General features: G+C 37.3%; 1 protein-coding gene across 1 annotated transcript in view; it reads right to left on the reverse strand.

The window, feature by feature from the left end:
• Positions 1 to 20,907, reverse strand: part of LOC100742601 — an 85,441-nt gene that overhangs the window by 48,194 nt on the left and 16,340 nt on the right. The gene's annotated exons all lie outside the window — the stretch shown is intronic.

Below are 20,907 nucleotides of genomic sequence, written 5' to 3' on the forward strand. Positions count from 1 at the left end.
AAAAAAAAAAAAAAAAAAAAAAGAAGAAGATACCCGGTACTCTCTCAATGGCACCAGTCGACACGTTCTCGCTCAAAGGTTCGCGTTTATTGTTCCTACGCCGGTAAAAAGGTGTATTCACTTCGCGTAGAGCGGCGGATGTACGTGCACGTGAATAAGTAGTAGTGATAATGGATCACGCAGACGAGGAACGTGTATTCTTCAGCCTTCGGTTGTAATCTGAATGAAGAGATTAAATTCCTTCGTAGTATGCTACTTGGAATTTCTTCGGATATAAACGATATTATAATCCTGCAGACGTACAAATATATCGCTCGCATTGGTATAGTTACGAGAATTATTTGTATAGGATAATGCAAGTAATTGGAACTGCTTCGATTAGTTGACTTACGTAATAAAAAATATACGATTCCATTAAAGAAACAGTTTGACCTTCGTATACGAAGACTGTAACTTTACAATATTTCTTTGTAAAACACTTTCTACTTAAATCATGTTAACAAGTATTTTTCTAGAACAACTTACAATTAGTAAAATTGTCTTGTAAGTTAAAACATATGCTGTGGAGTTTTATCCCCTTAAAATATTGTATCTTGACAACATTGTAGAATGTCCGCTTTGTTCGTAAATAATCCTCGCTTCGGACAAAAATTTTTGATAACCGTTATATTCTTTCACGTTCACTTATAAAGAAAAGTAATCACATCAGATTATACCTTCTTTGGAACCATTCAACTTTTGTCTGAAGCTCTTTTCACTGAAATCATTACGGAGTAATCGAAGTGATTCCAATTTTATACTCTACCTTATATAATGATCCTGATCATGTCAGGAACATTGGCATAATATTATATATCATGTCAAGATTCCTGACACAACTGTCTAGATTTAATATAGCACGACTAAATATCACGTAATATCTGATATAATGTGATGTAATGTAATATAAATTGGATTATAATTTAGAACATACATCCATAATTCATAGACTAAATTATTTCACGAACCATCTTTCAACCAATCCTTACTTAGAGAACTTCTACGATTTCATAATAATTATAATACAAAGTCGTGAGTCAAAGATTGCAATAGCAACGAACAAGATTAGAAAGATTTATCTGGAAAATTCGCCACGTAATTTCTTTGGAACAGCAGTGAATCAGTTTTCACGTTTGCAGCTCGATGTTTTCCTTCAGCTTGTCGTACAGCCAACCGAGCTTAAGCTGCTTAGAACTTCGCAACCCCCTGAATGTGGCCGTTCCCGATGTACACAGCCTCGTTTCTCCACACCTACGCGACAATGGTTGGATACGAATTTGAAGCAATGGCACCATTGGTGCCGGCGTAACTCTGATGTATCGGCGGATTAGGCAACCGACCACGTCGTTCCATTTGGATTTTCCTTCGATCTCGATACAGGAAACCTTCCTATTTAGCAAGTAGAATTCCGTCGAAGATACGCTCGTAAAACAGCAACCAATTTGCGGCATAATCTCTATATCGTTCCACGGTTATGCTGTTGACTTATTCATAGCTTCCTCGCCATTACTATAATTAGTATTTCTAGTTCGTATTACTATTCGCTATTAGTAATTTTCTCATCCACGATGATGCGGTTTTCTTGTAGCTTAAATAAGAGATTTGTTCAAACTTCTCTTCCAACAGTACTCAGACTTTTTGATTCTGTTAAGAGATACGATTCTTTAAACTTAATAATAATCGATTTAAAGTGCGACAATTAAACAGATAGAAGCCAAGTGTGTAATATAACATATAAATTGCAAATATAAAAGAATTTGCTATGATTTTAAAAAAATACAGCTTATTATAGTATATCAGAGATACCATAGTTTCTTTAAATTTCATAAAATCATAGGATTTAGACAGAAGACGAAACAGCGGTGAAAAGCTATCGAGCAACTCCTCAGAATCCCCTTTCATAATCACAGTATTAGAAAATTTAATTCGATAAATATAAATATAAATTGACTAAAAAATATTATGAAATGTAGCGTCAACGCAACATCATTAATATCTCATTAATAAACAAATGCAATCGTCGAAAAGAAAGATCTTCATACAGGGGGCTAGAGATATTCTTAAACTCTTTCGTGTCTATTTCGAAAGCAGTCAGGCACAGTGTTCGTCGTTTCTTGTACACCCTTAATAAACGTGCCGATCCTACCAGGGAGAAGGGATGCAATATAATGGTGCAGGAGTGGTTGCCCATTGTGGCGAACACAATGAATCTCTCGTTTGAGCATTCCTAAGGAGAATGTCTCTGGCAGTTCGACGTGGTTCGGGTATAAATGCCGCGAAGCATCGTTGTCAAACAGCTTTACCACAGACCTCCATTGTCCATCACGATTCGTGCTAATCTGCCTAAACTGAACTCGCTTGTCCTTAATTTTATCGACAGTATCGCAATTTTGCACGAGTGCGTGAAATATTTCGACAGAGAGACTCCATCTATCTCTGTGAACGCAATTTCCATATGACAATAAAATATCAGATTGAAATTCAAATATCGAGACATCGAAAATTGTGCGAGATTTAATATACGCGTGTTATAGCAGACATAAAGGCAAACATGTAATCGCCCATTTTTTCAGGAAAACTTATTGGACGGGCCGAAATAAAATTCTCTCTGGTATTTCGATTAACTCACGTGTCCGACAATACATTCATTTACCATTCTCGCTCCAATGGGACGACGAAATATCACAGATCGATCGGGTTATAACATTCGGCGCCGAAGGAAACACACCATCGGAACAATGGAGCTCGTTTCAGTTTATAACCCTGAATCGTAAATTCCCTAGTGGCGCGTCACCATCTTACATCCTCGAATATTCATCGTTATTCGCTGCTTTCTTACTTCTGTGTCCATCCATCCGTATTGTTCCGATCTGAAGTACAAAGAGAGTTTCAGATAACACGAGGTCGCGACACGTTGTTTCCGAGATACCCGCTCGTTGCCGGTGTTACGTCGTCCGAGGACATTGTTAGCCCAACGTGCCTGTGCCAGGCGATAAATTGAACGACTTCCGTCTGCGAGAGATCGTGCAATCTGCGAGCTGGTTCGTGCTAACCGAAACTTCTCAAACACTCCTCCAAGATAGGCTCTAATGGGCAAAGTTCCTTTGACGAAACATAACAACCGGTTCTAAGAAAGATTTAATATACATGTGTATGTGCGTATATCGATAATTTCGAAATGCATAATTAGAAACTGGAACGTATTAATCGGAATATTTTGATAGGAGATAATTTGATAATCCAACTTGAAGTTGAATGAGTCATTAGAAAATTGTCAATAATCAAACCAACCTCCTGTCGCTTATTTAATACTTTTGCACTGAATTTTAGGAATAAATGAGATTGAATGATTGACGAAGATTTTGGAGGATTTAGTACAGGACGATAAGGAACATTTTAATTTGCAACAACTCGAAAATAGTTTCCGATAGCTGCTTCTATGGCATTAATCTCATTTCTCGATTTGTCACCAAATTTCAACAGGCGCACACCGCCCGAATAAAATATAATTCATGTTACACCGTTGGCAAATTTATCAGCAAATTTCCCACGAATCTACGAAGTAATATATGTACACGTATAAAGGGCACAATACACGCAACCGTTGCCCCCATTGTGTCTCCATAAATGGCGATAGCGCTGGAAAGAGAAAGGAATAGTAAAATAAAAAAGGACCACGCAAGCTTCTCATCAACGAGCCGGAAATAACTCATATCTCATGTCAATGTTGCTCCATTTTGTCGCATGGTATTAATTCCTTCGTATTCGTAGCCGCATCGACGCTTTCAAATCTTTCCGCCGACCCAACGAATTCGTTTGTGCCAAAGATGAAACTGTGCCGGTCCCATCACCTCCCCCATTTACGATCGCGTTCATCCATCCCCGAAATTGTCACGGTCGAAGGTTAAATTGGAATCGCGGGCACACCATATAGGCTGAATCTCTATTCTTTCTCTCTGCCTCTCTCTCTCTCTCTCTCTCTCTCTCGTGCTGCGTATTATCAAAGTCTGCTAGTGAAACGATTCGATGCTATTCTGGTTTTGTTCTGGTTGCTTTATTTAGCGGGTAAACGGTCGGCGCTCTTCGATACAAAGAAGACTGGATCAAATATATCTTCCAAGTATTAAAAATGTATTTGAATTTGTAGATACGAGTTATATCTATGACTTGGATATAAGATTCGAGATGTAATTTGCTGATTCGATTTACAGAGTTTCAGTTTGAAATAGATACTGTCACTCAGAAGTACGCGGATACGTTTATTTTTGATCGACAAGATGTTATTTAATTGCACGATTAACTGAAACGATAAATTGAACAATATGGCTATCTATAATTGTCCTGAATACGTATAGCGGAATATTTTTAATTCATTGTTAGAAGTTAATATGCAATAGTAAGACTGACATTTGTAATTAGAAATCCTTGTAAATTTATCTTTTGTCTTTTAAATCACGAATCAAATTAAGGAGGACTCTGTGAGGCGGTGGAAAGGCTTCTAACATTAATAGAAGTAGTCATACTTAAATAGTAAATATGTCTAGTACATATTTCTACTGAGGTATTACAAGGTGTTAATAGATAATCTAAATTATTCCGCTAAATCCATAAAAAAATGTAAGTACTACTTTCAGCCATTAATTTGCTATTCATTCATGCCATTTGATAAAATTCACGACTGCTGTCACCACGGTCACTCGTGTAGAAATTATTGCAACAGAAAGAAAAATTCAATTACTTTATAAGAGGATGAACGATTAAAAATTTAATTTAAGACATTCTTTATTTACGTTAATTACTCGAGCTTTCAACTTCGAACGTGAATAATAATTTCTATAGAGAATTAATAGCATGCGGCAACTTTGTTCGTGTATCGACATTGTCATTTCATTCAGAGATTCGCATCATGCTAAATGAGATGTAAACATGTATACCCATACAGTATGATCCCCTTTATGATGGTAATTTGTGTTTCAGCTAATTCACTGTGCAAATGACCGAGAAAGCTATCAGGCTACAGCAATACTAGGTATCTCATAGCATACGAATGGAAGTTAGGATGATACTAGCAGGGAATAAATTAAATAAATACGTTAACCATTAGAATTACATTTTTCTTTCGAGTTAATCGCCTGGGTAACGTTCCCGTCCGTGAATTTACGCGCAAAATTCTCTTTCTCGCTCTCTTGGTGTTTTAACAACTTTTCCCACTCTAACAATATAGAGAGAGCAAAAGCGGTAAACACGAGTTGTTTTAAAGCCCAGATATTGTCAGCGAGAAACAAAGAACAGCGAGACGTGGAAGAGAAAGGAAATTTCAAGGGGATTCGTGGAATAAAATAAGAGGGAAGGAAACCGGAAGCTCTCGTAGGAAAGTAAGGCTCGAGAGTAAAGACAGAGAGGAGAAGCAGGTGGAAAAACCGCGAAGAAATTCGAAACACAAATAAGAGGGGACTCGCACCAGAGAAATCGGCCTAGTCAAGTTTCGTCGAGTGCATACATCTATATGCAGCGTTTCCCTTAACTCCTAAAGCAAACTTCCACAGAGGAACACCAAAGCAAAGTACTAGCTTTTGCGTTGAACAGGAACCGCTACAACGTCGACTTTTCGGCAAATCAAAATTTCCTCGACTATTCACGGTGCAATGATAACATCAGGTTACGAAGATCAAACGTTTCACCATAACGTTTCCAACGTTTCCTATATTTTTACAAGCGCTTTAAATAAATACGACGATTGATCCACTCGATGTCGCGTCAATCCACGTTGGAGTCTGGTATACCTCGTTATTGTTTGACGCATAATTAATTCCAACTTTCCTCTGATATCGAATTTAATGAACGACATTATGCTTCGTCACACGACTGTTGTACGAGCACTTGGGTTTCCAGCACCATTGTTTGCCGCGGGTATTATTAATTAAACAACGTCTGAATTATATCGTTCGACAAGGATCTCGAATAACAGAAAAAATATTATTATGGATTAAAATTACGAGGAAAATGTTGTGCTGTCGAGCAGAGAATAAGATATTTAATTCTCATTTTGTTAAATGAATTTTTCCCTTGATTTTATATTGACGTAATCGTAAAGAAATAAGCATACGATGATAAGATAAATGGCTAAATCTGTAAATTCTTTTATTCAACATAAAGTAAATTGAATTTTGTATCAGGGCACAGTGTTATTTTTTACATTTAACAGAAGAAATTAAATGTCCACGTATCAATAGGAATGTTTTTGACTTCTACTATATTCTTAAAGATCTTGCAGCACTTCATTTGCCAAGTATGTAGGTCAAAATAATAGCTGTCAGCAGTTTTCAAGGATTGTTTTTTACAGGTCTTCATTGAAAACTAGCGCAAAAAGTCGTGCTTTTTCTTCGGAGAGTAGAGACCTCAGCCTAGAAGGAAGAGTTATTTGGACGATAACTGATTTGTAGCCGTGTACCGATTCAATCGCATAAATCTTCTTCCCACCCCTTTCTGTTGGTTCTTTCTCTCGAGCTTGGCTTCGTTTACACTCACGTAGAATGACCTGTGTACGTGTGTTACCCACACCCTTTCCCTAACGGGCAAGTTCGAGTTCGCTCGTGCGCGTTTCCTACGTTTCCACTATCTGACATCCGACTACTGTCACAATAATATCCTTGCTCCTTCGCCACCCTTGTGATTTATCCTTCCAAATGTGCTCTACAATACGAGGGAATTAAGTCACGAAAAGCGTGCAGATTTGCCTAATTATACAGCCATTTGTTACTCCTTTGTGATTTAGAGAAAGCTAGTTTATAAATAACTATAAATTTGTAAATTTCATATGAGTTCGTATCTCAAAGTATATAAAATTGGAAATATAGCGGTTGGTTTGAAAGTACCTAATATTCGGCAGATTAAAATTTACCGATAAGAAGTTGTAAATAGTTTGATATTTAATTAACTTACAGGCTAATATCGTGGAAGCTATGTAGATATTTAATTAACAGTAGAAGGGTGTAGACCATTATTAAATAATATTAAATAACTTTTGGGATACTTGTTATTTTATGGATACAATTTGTTGGTCAGAAAGTTAGAAATGATTTTATAACAAATTAAATCATCCAGTAAGATTCATAAAATAATTATTAACTTTATATACTATTGGATAAAATTTAAACACTCGATATTGCCAGAAATTCTCCCACGTTTTTCCTTCCGAAAGGTCTCGGTTTCTCGAAATTCGCAAAAAATGTAATTCATAAAATAAAATTCAAAATGAAATAAGATAATGAAACCATGTAAAAAGATACTCAATTCCACTGAATCGCCTCTAACAGAAAAAAGGGGACTTTTGGATCAATACATACCCAAGAAATAAGAATACTAAAATGTTAAAAAAATTTCGCGTTGAATCGAGCCTGAAATTTTCATCTGTAATAAAATAGAATAAAAAAGTGAAGTAAAAATCACACGAAACTCAAAAAAGGTATGAGAAAAAATACCACGAAAATACTCCATCTATTTCCTCATAATTTATGATATAAACGACATCGTAAGCGAAGAGAAGAACGAATATAAAAGAACATGTATCCTCCGTAATTACTCATAGCGATTTTCGACGTATTTCCACAATCACATTATACTGACAAATCATCCAATTCTCGTTCAGACTCTTGTTTCACATTCGCCCACAACGCCGTCAGTTTCTATCATAACAAACACACCATCGTGCTCCCTTTCTCACCCTTCAACCTCTATGATTTATACTCACGGGTGTCACATTGTGTACCGCTGCGTGCGTTGTGCTAACAATATCTACGTGTAGATACGATTATGCAGCGGCGTCGTTACGCGTTTCCACACACCCTCTCGTGCAGCCGTATGTTCCATGCGCACCCAACTAGTTTGCCACGGTGTATACACTCGTCCTGTATTTGTCGGTTCGTTTGTCTGTTCGCGCTAAGCACGAATCTCGTTCAAAAATCCCACATCCCGGTCACTAAATTCCGCCGCGTTGCAGATAACGTAAAACTTATATCATCACACATGCTGGCTTTGTTTCGCCCACGAAGTGCAGCTGTCCTTTCATAGATAGTCTTTTTTCCATTCCCTTCGTCGCACGGTATGGAGTTCGTGATTAGAGCGGCGAAAAAAATGTTTCAACTGCTTAACGTTGGAATATCGATGTAACGTAGATCCCATAATCATTTGCATTTGATATTTTCGAGAAGGGATTGAAATTTTCAAAGCTCATATAAACTATGTGAAGTATAATGCTTTCTACGATATAATATTTGATAGGTGAAACAATTTTCTACCGAGGTTCTACCTTTTTAACTATATTCTCAAAAATATAAATTTGCATAGAAATTCGCAGTTTATTTATCGCAGAACAATTTCAAGTATATACTATGTGTGTTTTACAAAAACATTTTGAAATTTTATTAATACATTGAAATGGAATACGATTGTGACGATTAGATTGGTATTTGAAAGCAATCTGAAAACGCGAATAAATTACAAAGTGCTTACTGCATACATAAACTTGGAATGTCCAAAAATTTACTTTATAGAGATAATATTAGTCAGTCAGTCAAATGAGATCCATTACGTTGTTATTTATTAGATCCAAAACGCAGACGAAATGAACGGTACCTATGGCGAGCTTTTATGAGATGAAAGTATCAAATTACTCGGTCTAAAAGCCACTTTTTATGAGCAACACGCATACAGGCCAAAGTGCTCGCTAATAAAACGTACAATTAACTGCAATCAACGGCCCTGAAAGTTCGATAATCGAGTTCCCATATAATTGGCTCTGATTCTGTAACAACGTGGCCTGTATTAACGTGCGTAAGTTCATTTTGCAATCGGAGCTCGTCTCGTCAAGTGGATCATTCAAAATCGACTAGCGAATATCCTCTCATTATCGAAAATTTTATCCCTCCCAGATTAATTGTCTTCAATAAAATGTAAAAAAGATTACATACAGGAATTGATTCCCTGTTAGTTTGGTAGAAAATTGGTAGAAAAATTATATCTATTGTTCCGAATGATTGATGTCGTTAGAAAATAATAACAATAAAAAATGAAAAAGAATTCACAGTTCTTCATATTTTTCACTTGACTACCTTCTCTTATTCTCTTATTTCCCTTTTTCTTTTCTTCCTTCGCTTTCCTTCGTTCTCTTCCTTTTCCCTCTGTTCCATTCTATCTTATATATCTATATTTCCACTTCTTTCTTTTTCGTGCTTCCTGTTCCATATCCTTCTCCTATATTTCTAAACCTCTCCAGTATTATCTTTTCTTTCTTTTTTTTACCCGCATTACTCCTTTCTTATCTTTTTATCCTTTCCATACATCTCCCATTCTCACTACTACTTTTTTATCTCTCGTCCTACCTTTCCTTGCTCCCCGTTTCTTCTTCTTCTTCTTTTATCTTTCCACTTTCTTCGTATCTCATTCTTCTTCTCTCCCCTTCAGTATTCCATTGAAAAATAGCGAAACACATTCTCAAACAAGTGTTGACATTTATAAAGTATAGCTCGTTTGTTTCGAAAATGGAAAGTAGCTTTTAAAATCGTAGCATAGGGAATAGCATTTAAGGCAATAAGAGTGTTCGCCAATAAATCATCCTATTAATACTAATCGTCAGGTGCTGCATGACCTACATTCCAGGCTCGAATTCCACCGCAATTACCAGGCGATTCTCCAAACGAAAGGAATTGCCGTGCGTGTACGCACTTACTGATTAATGTTGCGCGATGCTTATTATCAGGTCACAGTGTGATTATACGCGAATGACACCGTGGCTCATATGATTGTAATTGGATGTTAATTATAATGTCCGTAACAGCCAATGCGAATAAACAAGCTAATGGAATTACCGAGTGATTGATCGGGACACCGACAATTGAATATCAAGATGGATATTGATAAGCATTTTAACTACAAGAACCTTTGGTAAACGAAAGAATTCGCTTATAGCAAACGAGGCGACAAAACGAGTCGTTTTTTGAGAAACATTCTCGCAGTGCAATGGATTAAAACGCGAATTGTGAAAAGAGCATCGTTGCGCGAGCGATGCGTTGTATAGAATTCTAACTACGTCAAGCTCGCAGAACACACGTTATAGCCGAGAATACAAAACTTTTCCGTCTCACATACGCTTTTTCTAACTTCCTCTTCCCCTCTCTCTCTCTCTCTCTCTCTCTCTCTCTCTCTCTCTCTCTCTCTCTTTCTCTAATGCCGTTGTATTCTTTTTGTTCCCTTTAGTCGCCATCAAGAATATCTCGTTACTAGTTACCAGTAGTTGGATGTTCCCCTTCGCAAGATCGTCGATAAAGCGCGAGTGTCGATAACGGGGTGGAATTTAGAAATGGGTCGGCGTTCAGCCAATCAAGAGAAACAAAGGGAAGTTTCGTCAGGCGAGTGAGAGGAAATTTGTTTCTCGAATGTTCTCAAGTTTTTTCATAGGTTACACGTTGCTCGATATTCGCGTTGCAACGATACTACACGCCCGTACTTTTCGCGATAAGGGACGAACTTCGCAGGCCGGATAAAATGAGAGTTTTCGTTCGCTGACTAGCTACTGTGTTATATCAACTTCTCATAAATATTCCGCTGAATTTGCCGATATTTTATCAAGTTTTCTTTTTCGGGCCTCGAATAGGATATCTGACAATTGCGAATAAAAAATGACGTTTAACAAAAGTTTTATGGCGGCCGAGATAAATTTGAAATTCTCTTCCTCATCCCCAAATTTTATCTCTTCATGTATTATGGGATATTATACTATTTTATACGATATAAAAAATTAACGTTAAGAAAATTCGTGTCCTGAATATACGAGATTTTGTTTCCTTTTTTTCGTTAGTCTCCAATTGATCTCGTTGCAGTATTATTTTATTACTTTAGTTTGTATTCTATATTTTATACGACAAACATCACCGATAATAGTTATCACTCGAGATATGAAAATACAAAGTAAAACAATACAAGCTAATTTGTCTTAAACTGTCGTGGATATGAATGATCCAACGATAAAAATTAGTCCAATTTTATTAAAAATTTTCGCACTGGTCTGTTCATAAATTAATTATATTTGCGAGTGAATTTCACGAATAATTGTTAAACCGCGCGTGGGAAAATAGAGAAAAGAATTTCTATATATCTGGATTCCGATCAGACAGAAGAATCTCCTCAACTTCCAAACGAACCGCGGTCTGAACATCTAGCCAATAATTAGATTACCCTCGACACCATTCTGTTATCTCTACACATAGAAATGAAGTGGATCGCGGATGGAACTGCTGTGAAACATCTATGAAACTACTTCAACTGCTAATGACCCTAATCACTCGATGTCCTTCGGCTTTACAATGATTGGTCTTCAATTAACGTCCTTGACTTCATCCTTCAATTAGTCAGACGTAACAAAAATTTCATAGATCGATTCGAACCACTTGGATCTTTCACAAAATAAAACGAACCGAAAACCAAGTAATTTTTCCTCTTGATCTTTGAAGATTCTTTTAGTCCAAGCTTCAACCTTATTTTACAGTAAAACAAGCGGCTCGAATCGAATTAACTGGCTAATACGTTCCGAGCGCAGGTTCCAACTGATAGGATTACCGGAAACGTTCAATGAACATTGACCTGGTGATTCGAATTCAGTTCAGAGAAACGAGCACGAACAAGGAGCACTAGAGACTGAAAACGAGATTTTGCGACGAAAACGATTACTGCGGTAATTTTCTAGAGAATGCGAAGTCTTCATCTAAACAAGGTATACTGTGGGTTTCAGTTACAATTATGTGTATTGTGTGCATAAAAATTACACCATAAAAATTACATGTATCTATACCGATACATCGCGACAAATTATACATTTACATATATATCTTTATTCATGGATAGTATTAGAACGCCTACTGATATTCATGTGATAACTGTGAACCAAATAAAATATGATTAATACAGAGTATTAGCAAAATGATTAATCAGTTAGAATTTTATATTCACCTAAGATTAAAATCTGAAATATTTAGGAAAAATTTTGTGAAATCTATATGTAACAATTAATTGTATAATAAATGTAAAAGTAAACGTAGAAGCTGACAGGAAAAATAATGAATAAACAATTGTGTGTTGACTCTTATAACCCCTGATCTAAATGCCAAAGAAAAAGTGCTATATTAAACAGGATACTTTAAATAGTTTCCCGATCAAATAATAAATATAATGCAAAATCTAATAATAATCGAATATCAAAATTGATTAAAGCAATGATTAAGAGTCGCTGTCGATATAGAGACGCACATATGTAAATGAGTTTAATTCTATTACATAAAATTGATAATAGTTTCATTACAATATTAAATATATGAATTTCTGAATGCAAATACACCAACAATTTAAAGACTTAAACAATAATTCTTTACTTCCCTAAATAATTCTTTAGATGTATTTCATTTTCCCTTAAGTGTCCTACGGAACGAAAGTGCGCATTAATAAAAGAGGAAAAAGATCGATCTAGACAATACTTGACGCCTCTAACAGTAACCAAACCCACGACAGATGGCCTTGAAAAGGCGCGAATTATTCACTAGGATTCCTCGATAATTCTGAAAGCACCGTTTTTTCCCGTTAGCCTGAATACTCCATTTGGCTAGCCGCAGGCGTTAATTACTCTCCTCCAATAGAAAATATTCAATCAGACGAGGAAACGCTGCGTGGATCGATCGATACTCTCCTCCGTGGCATTGTTTCGCACAGTGCATCCATTAAGCATGGAGCACGATAATTATTCGTTTTGAGACGGGAACGCTGAACATTTCGGTTCCGATGGAACTTATGCCTTCGGCTACGAATTAGTTGAACTTCTTTTAATTTTCACCGGGCACCATTCGTTGAATATAAAATGGAATTTTTAACGAGCTTAATTTCAATAGAAACTGAAACGTAGATCGCGTCAGAAACGATTTTCGAAGGTTCACGGTGAAGGTAGCTATTATCAAAATTACCCCCAACTAATAGGGGGCTTATAACCTCAAATGCGTCATCTTTATGGCATGAAGAAAATCGAGGGATACCATTACTCTTTAAACTCGCCCCTACTCGTTTCGCCCTCCGTAATTTCCTCGTTTAATTTCTATTTCTCTCCCTCACGAGAAAGGAAGTTTTACGAGCGAACAGTAGCCCCTACTGTTGATGCGATGCCTGACCAGCTGTTTTAGATATCTTCAGGACGTATCGTGTAATCTTGATGCAACTTAGAGAGCGTTTAAAATAAATTTTATTGTGTATGTGTGCAAAATTAGTTACTCTTTCGTGAGACTATTCAAGTAGATTCATGTATTGTGTGGCTATCGCATTGACATTGATTGAACAGATAAAATTCATCTTTTAAATGTTGCTAACGTTTCAACAAAGTTTATTCATATCAACTTTTTCAAAGTATTCGATTGCATCGTTAAAAATTCTATTTGCTCGGGCACGAAGCAATCCAAATTCGATGATGCTTGAGGCGGTGCTATCACGCAGCGTTTAGAGCCGCTCGAGGAATAGCGACGTTTATTTCGACGGTTCGAGCGTTTAAATTTTAACGAGGAACCGTGGCAAAAAGCGGTGCTACTAACTTGTAACAGTGGCATGCAAAAACTTCATAGACCGGTCGCTGTAAAGTCTGCTGTTCCAGAGTGCCTGAAGATCATCTAGCCGTAGCGGCGCACTATTTATTCAGAAGAAAGTCCTGTAAAAAAAGTCAGCCTGCAAACGACGTAATTCGTGCCGACATACCGCGAGAGAACTCGAGAAGAATTTTTCTCGCGAACGGCTATGTACAAGGTTTCATCCCTGGTGCTTGACGTCAAAAATATTTTCGCTATTTCGACTGATGCGTGAATTTTTCCTCGGCTCTTTTATCTTTTTATCGGCGCAATTAAATTTGTCGGAGAATTTCGACGCACCCCAAAGTCCACCCTATGTCATTTTCCTTTTGCCTGTGTTGATTTAACCGGCAGGTATGAATATCTCGCAGCGGCAGGTCGACCAATTTGAAAAATTTCCAGCTGAGAAAAAGGCAGCGTGCGCTTACTAAACGTAAGGTTACTAGAAGAAGAGCTTTTGTACGAAGCCGCTACTAATTTACGACGATATGCATAACAAGGAAAATTTTTGTAACGTCCTCGAATTTTCAGGATCTATATACTAGTATGGACTCGCAACGAGAGAATCTAAAATTTTGGTAGACTTCCACGATATTGATCCCAGGATATTGTCGTATCTATATTTTCTTCAAAATAACGAGACTTGGAAGAGAAACGTGCACAAACGGAAATAAAGTTGGAGATATCGAAGAAAAGAGCAACCAACCTGAGAATCATCCACGAGGAGAATCGAAATCTCGAAGACGTGGTTGCGCCAAGAAGAATTTTATGCCAGAAATTCTCAGACAAACAGATTCCTATCTACGCGACAAGATTCAGAATCTTTCGCCTCTTGCTAAGATTCTATGTATCCCTTTTGTGGCTCCAAAACACGATACATCGTCTGCACGCGATAAGATTCTCGAGAAATTGTGGCCAAAAAATTCTTTTCGTTTGATTAAACGATCGATAAATTATCCAGATACGTAAACACGAGTACTTCGTTCGCGAGGAATCATCAACCATCTAATATTTCATTCAAGGGGAAATATACACGAGAGAAACGCATTAAACGAATGAAAACATGCAACGAGAAGAACGAACACACTAGTCCCGATGTAATCGTGGTGAATGCAAGCAAGACAGATGTGGATATTTCTTTTACGAGCCAATTTTTTATGCGATACGCTCGCGCTGAATGCTCCAGTAAAAAATTAAGGTGCATTAACTATAAAATGGACGAAGATCATCGAGAATGAAGGAGAAAGTGTTAGTTAAAGTGAAACGGTGCTCTCCAAGCTTTATACCCGCCATCCTCAAACTAATTTCGACTCCTCCAGGATAGAACCATAGCCGAGTATAAAAGAATGAAAAGATTATTCTGGCAAAATTTAGGGGAGATTCATACGATAATCCAGTTTCGCGCGACTGCCGGTCATTCTTCATTTTCTCTGGATGAATTTTTCATAAAATTCTTGGCGTGCGTGTCGAGAATGGGGAAAGTTTCGTCACGTGGGATCCCGCTTCATTGTTCGAAAACGAGTTTCGAAATTTTATCGTGAGAATCGATAATATGTTCGCCACTTTGAAATCATTTTATTCCTCGATAATACCCATATCGACTCTCCGGCTCAACTTCTTTATTCCTAATTCTCCGTACGCGATCGACGCCAGTATACCGTGTATCAATTTCCCATAAATCACACGCACATGCCACGAAATCACGTCCAACTACAACCCACGTGCGCGCTCCTACGCGTATGGCGTCGAATTAAACCGAAGTTGGCAGGCTAATCAGAATGTACCGGCTTACAATATATCGAGCGCGATTCGCCGTAATTAAAATGATCCCCTGGTCGCGTTTTATCGGCGAGTATGGCGATTCGTACAGCTTAATAGCGGCAGAGCCAATCGCAGCGTCGAATCGAACACGATCACGCCGCGAGGGAGATTAAATCAGCTCGCATTGCAAATTAAATTCGAATGATGCGCCGCCCGTTTATCTTGTTACCGATTGGTACAGCCTAATAATTGAAATTTCGCGAGGGTCAAACCGATCACGAACGACAGTCAAAAGCTTCGTGCATTGTCTTTTGCATGTGTGCGGACGAAATCTATTGCGAATGGAATATGTAGGTGAGTATGTACGAGTATGCATGTATGGAATTGCGAGCATGAATGGGCCTTATTCGATAATTCCGCTGGAATATGGAGGCAACGATCCACACTTGCGGTTGTCCAAATCGTTAAGTAGCGATTGGACGGTTCTATTGATTCGATGGCGTGCAAGTGACATTGGTGGTTCCCTACACTGTTGGCGAATCGGAAACTACATCACCAGCTATTTTCTCAGGGAGGAAATCCCATGATTGTCAGAACTTGGTTATGTTTGTGTCCATACACAAAGTGACCGCTGTGTAAATGTTTGAAGCGACAAAGAAACCAATTCTGCGAGGAAATGTGGAATCTTCATTATTTTGATGTTGAATAATGTGCATACATAATTTGGTAATTTGATAATTTGGGGAAATGACGTGATTATTTTGTTTCCCAGAATTTCGTGTTATTGTATATTAAATCGTCGTTCGAAATTGTTTAATAAAATTTTATACAGAATGACGTCGAGTTAACTTACCAAGCGATGACAAATTTCAGTAATTTAATAAATTTGGAGTTTATACGACTTCAATGTCAAGTATAATTATATTAAAAAGTTAACGAAAATTTCGTGTATTGCAATATTTCGTTTCGTATCATCATCATGAATTACTATTTATTAACTATTACTGGGAGTTATATGAGGTAATTTTGTCGCTGTTTCCGACGATATAGTTTGGCAGAAACTTAATTTAATAATTTGAGAAATGTACAATATTACTTCCCAAGAGCTTACGCGCTATTACATATTAATTTATTACTTGCCATTATTTGGCGTAATACCATTTACTGCCACTATGAATATACTATATATATACTATATCTACACTATGTATATTCGAGAAGAAGACAAATTTTGGTAATTGGAAAGATTTAAAATTTGTATAACTTTGGCTTGATATGTGAAGACAATTCAATGAATCGAGAAATCGACAGTTTTTCAGAGTCGTGCATTATTATTTATTACATTTTCAAACAGGATCATTTGGTAGAATTTTGCCGTCCCAAAAATATTGTTCGACCGAAACATATACCGAAATTGGCTCCATAGCAAGTCTTGTATTAACAAAACGTACTGTAATTACACAATGCATTCGTTCTGTATGCAACGGGACAACAATGAAAATTTACTGCACCTCGTTTTGCAAAACACGGTCAGTGTACAGTGCCAACTAAAAGTACCGGATTATTCAACCTACCGGTGCATTTCATAACGGCAGCAACGTACTTTCGTACTCATCGCCGTTTCCCAGCTGTAAACTTTTAAACTATGGGATATATCACCTTTTGTATTCGGCTCACTGTTGCATTTTACAATCCGCGAAGTTTACGCTTAAAGACCTGCAACCTAGTTTAGCTTCAAACCGGCAGATAAACAGTCGTCATTCTATGTAAATTTATTCGATATGTAAATTTTTGAGCCTTATATCTTAAAAGCTAACTAAAAAACAAATTAACTAAAAGCCAAAAGATAGCACTTATTGTTTCACCTTTTATCAATCGTGCATCACGAAATAAGCTATTCGTGAAAACACGCACACTGAAATTTGCATGAGAAAAAATTCGCTTGGCGACAGTGGAAAATTGTAACGCGTAAAATTCCACGTTCGTTTACGCGGATCATGCGTTCTGGTAATCCCGGCGGATGTTGAAACGTCGAGGAAGCGAAAAATTCACTACGATAACGAAAAATCATGGCGAACGTTGCAACGAATAACGAGAATGCGGTCTTTTCCCTGTAAAAATGTCACTAGCAACTGTTGACGGAGCTGTGGTACGGTTCTACGGCGATACAAGCGAGTCAATCGCACGTGCTCCTGATATTTTCCGATGGTGCAACGTTTGTCTGGCGAATCCAAGAACCAGCCAACTGCGAACAACGAATTCAACGCGTGTACATGGAGAAAGTATCGTCGATTGCGAGGCTGTTCGCGTTGCTCCATCGAATTAAAGGCGATAACAAAGTGAAATCGAATCAGACGAACGAGAAGGAAAGTGGTTCTAGATAGAGTCAAGCGCTTGGCTAATTGAACAGCCGATAATTTCTTCATTGCTCTATTTACAATGGGAATATTTGCATTGAAAATACTCTGTCTGCGAATTTGGCAAATTGTGAGATAACAGTCTAAGTTTAAGAAACCAAGAATGTTATATTCTCAGAATATCTTTGAACGTGGAATAATTCCAGGCGTTTTTTAAATTAAAGGGAATTTGGTTTTTTTCTCAAATCGGATCAAGTTATATGGAATGCTTAAATTGGAAAGATGAAATTTAACGAGAAGCCATAGAATTAATTCGATTGTTAAAAGTGCGATGACAATGAAGGAGAATAATTACAAAATCTATCGTATAAGAAACGAGAGACGGTTCAAAGGGATAATAATTCTTGATGAAGGCAATAATCTCTTTCAATCGCGAAAGAGTCAGCCTTTATGTTCAACGACTGACATTCTGAATGACCAATTCCGACTGGTCCAATTTGCACAATTTACGCAGTTCGATTTCGCGAAAAACTCGAACGGTTATTGGCTGGCAAAATGTTCACGGTCCACGAATTTCTCAACGCCGAATTTCAATCCCAGCCATTCCGCAACTTTGTTCTCTAATTACAATCCCTGTCGAACTTTTATTTCACAAATAACCAGAAATACAAATATATTATCGACCAGTAAAATCCTCGATAAATTGGATTAATTAACAATAATTAAGTATTGGTATTCATATATATATTTGATACTCATTTCTAATTATTAATATTTGCTTGACGTTTATAAATATCCAGAACGATAAATATATCACAGACTAATCAAATTTTTATACAATTCTTTTAATTTTAGAAATCAACAGCATTAATATCTACAGCGACGAGTACATGTATAAATTGATACATATTCTTCTGATAATTTCATTTATTTAATTCACGTGATTATTGTTGTTCATACATTTCAAGTTTACTTTTGTTTACTGTTTTCACTTTGAACAATCATCTCAATGTCTCTTTGAACAATATCTCATTCCACAATGTAATGATATTAATTCAGGGACTCGCAATACATATTTTATGTGGGTTATGAAAACAAAATGTTGCAATTTATATGTTTGTTACTGTACACCATCGGTGCATTTCAAATTAAAACATTTGCCTTATTTTCATATATCACTGACTAATGAAATTCTTATAAAAGTTTATCAGCATCGTAATTACATAGCACCAAAAATCCTAACACTGTAGTCTACATACATTATTTATAGTATTAAATACTCATGTCTCATTAAAGTAATTTCTATGTTTTCAAGAAGAAACACAGCCACGAACATACTTGTAAATAATATAGTCAGTAAAATCCTCATAAAGTTTCCCTAGCACCAAAAACTCACAATAGGAATTTATATGCATTATCAATAATTCTATGTATCCATTCCTAATTACAATATCTTTCCCACTTTTGCAAAAAGCTTGGATTGTACATAATAGATAGCTAGTAAAATTCCTATAAAGATCCCTCGTCCGAAAAGTTGTGGCATTACTATCTAAATATACCTATATGCCATCAATTTCCTTGCACAGTCCGTATAACGTTTATCGAGGCACCATAACCGCGTCAGCGTCCCCATAGACGGTCACAATAAACAGGAAATAGCGCGTCCCGGGAGAAATTACATAGAGTGGCCATTCTTATCAGATACAGGACTTTTCCGTGCAAGATAAATCAGTTAAGCGTAATTTCTCTTGGCAAACTGGAGCTCGACTAAACGGCGTAAAGGGTAGGTATTACAGTATAATCAAGGAAACATATGGGTTTCAAATCAAATTCACGTTACGCAAATATCCATCGAATTCTTTTCAACAAACGAAGAGCTTTTCGGCTGTAGAAAAATAGCTACTGCAACCGAAAAGTTCTATCGTATCGCGTACATCGAATGACAGTTTATTTTCTCGGCTAAATTCAGAGAATTTGTCGCATCGAAACGAGTAATCCCGTTGCAACGCGCATGCCATCGGTGGGGATCAAAGTGCACGCGTTAAATTGCTGCCGTCATGAAAGACGAGAGGACACAGACTAGCGAATTCCCTGCCAAACCGCGTCGAAACCCAGAACGGGCCCGGGTGCATTCGAACGCGTGAACGCAACATTCCAGAAACCGCTACTCTAACAAGGACAGACACTTTGGCCCATTGACGTCACGCTGCGTCTCTAATCACTGCATCACGTTCTGTGCACATACGTACAGAGCGCACGGGATGCGCGAAATACCACGCAAGGTTCGACGCGTTTAAAGGGTAAATAATGAGAAAATTTTCCTGTAATTTTCACGACGGGTTCCGATTTTTCGAAGCGAGTTATCACATCAAAGGTCGCTTTTTCAACATCGCGTAGTGACTGCCATTCTCGTCACGTTATATGAAAATATGTTAAAAATTGAAAAGCGCCCGCGTTTAACAGGCATTGGTAATTAATGTGAGTTTTAGCACACGTGGCGCTTTGAATTTTATAATCTTTTTATATCACAGCGCTGCTTCGAAAACTACAGATCTCACGGGATAAAATATTTCCGGAGAAACGAAACTTCTGATTATTCCATTTGCGGTGAGTTTCAGTGAATCGCGCGGGATTTCGTACGATTAATATTAAAAGGCCACATTTTTCTAACTTAAACGCGAAAACAAAGTACATCCTCTCTTTTATCCCGTAGACACGCGTAGCTTTGATTACTCTTGGCGAAAAAAACCTGACACGATACAGGGGTTTACCACCTTTGAACTTTTAATTGCGCTCCAAACGCGATTTACATTTTTTAACCATCCGACCGAGAGACTTAAAACACGTCCGGTTTTCTCCCAGCGATTCACCGCGCGAAAGTTACCGGCTATTTGTTCCTCTCGCAGACAAGATTAAACGGAAAAAGGATTTTCCTTTCTTTCTCTCTCTCTCTCTCTCTCTCTCTCACCCTCTTTCTTTCACTAGATATCTTTTTGGATTGAAAATTTGTTCCTGCATACAGGAGCGATGAAACTATGATACAACACGCGCGGTGATATCCGTGCTTTGAAACTTGAATGAATCATCTTTGACACACGAAG

Source organism: Bombus impatiens, unplaced genomic scaffold (genome assembly GCF_000188095.3).
Source record: "Bombus impatiens unplaced genomic scaffold, BIMP_2.2 scf_0773, whole genome shotgun sequence".
In the NCBI taxonomy this organism is placed as follows: domain Eukaryota; kingdom Metazoa; phylum Arthropoda; class Insecta; order Hymenoptera; family Apidae; genus Bombus; species Bombus impatiens.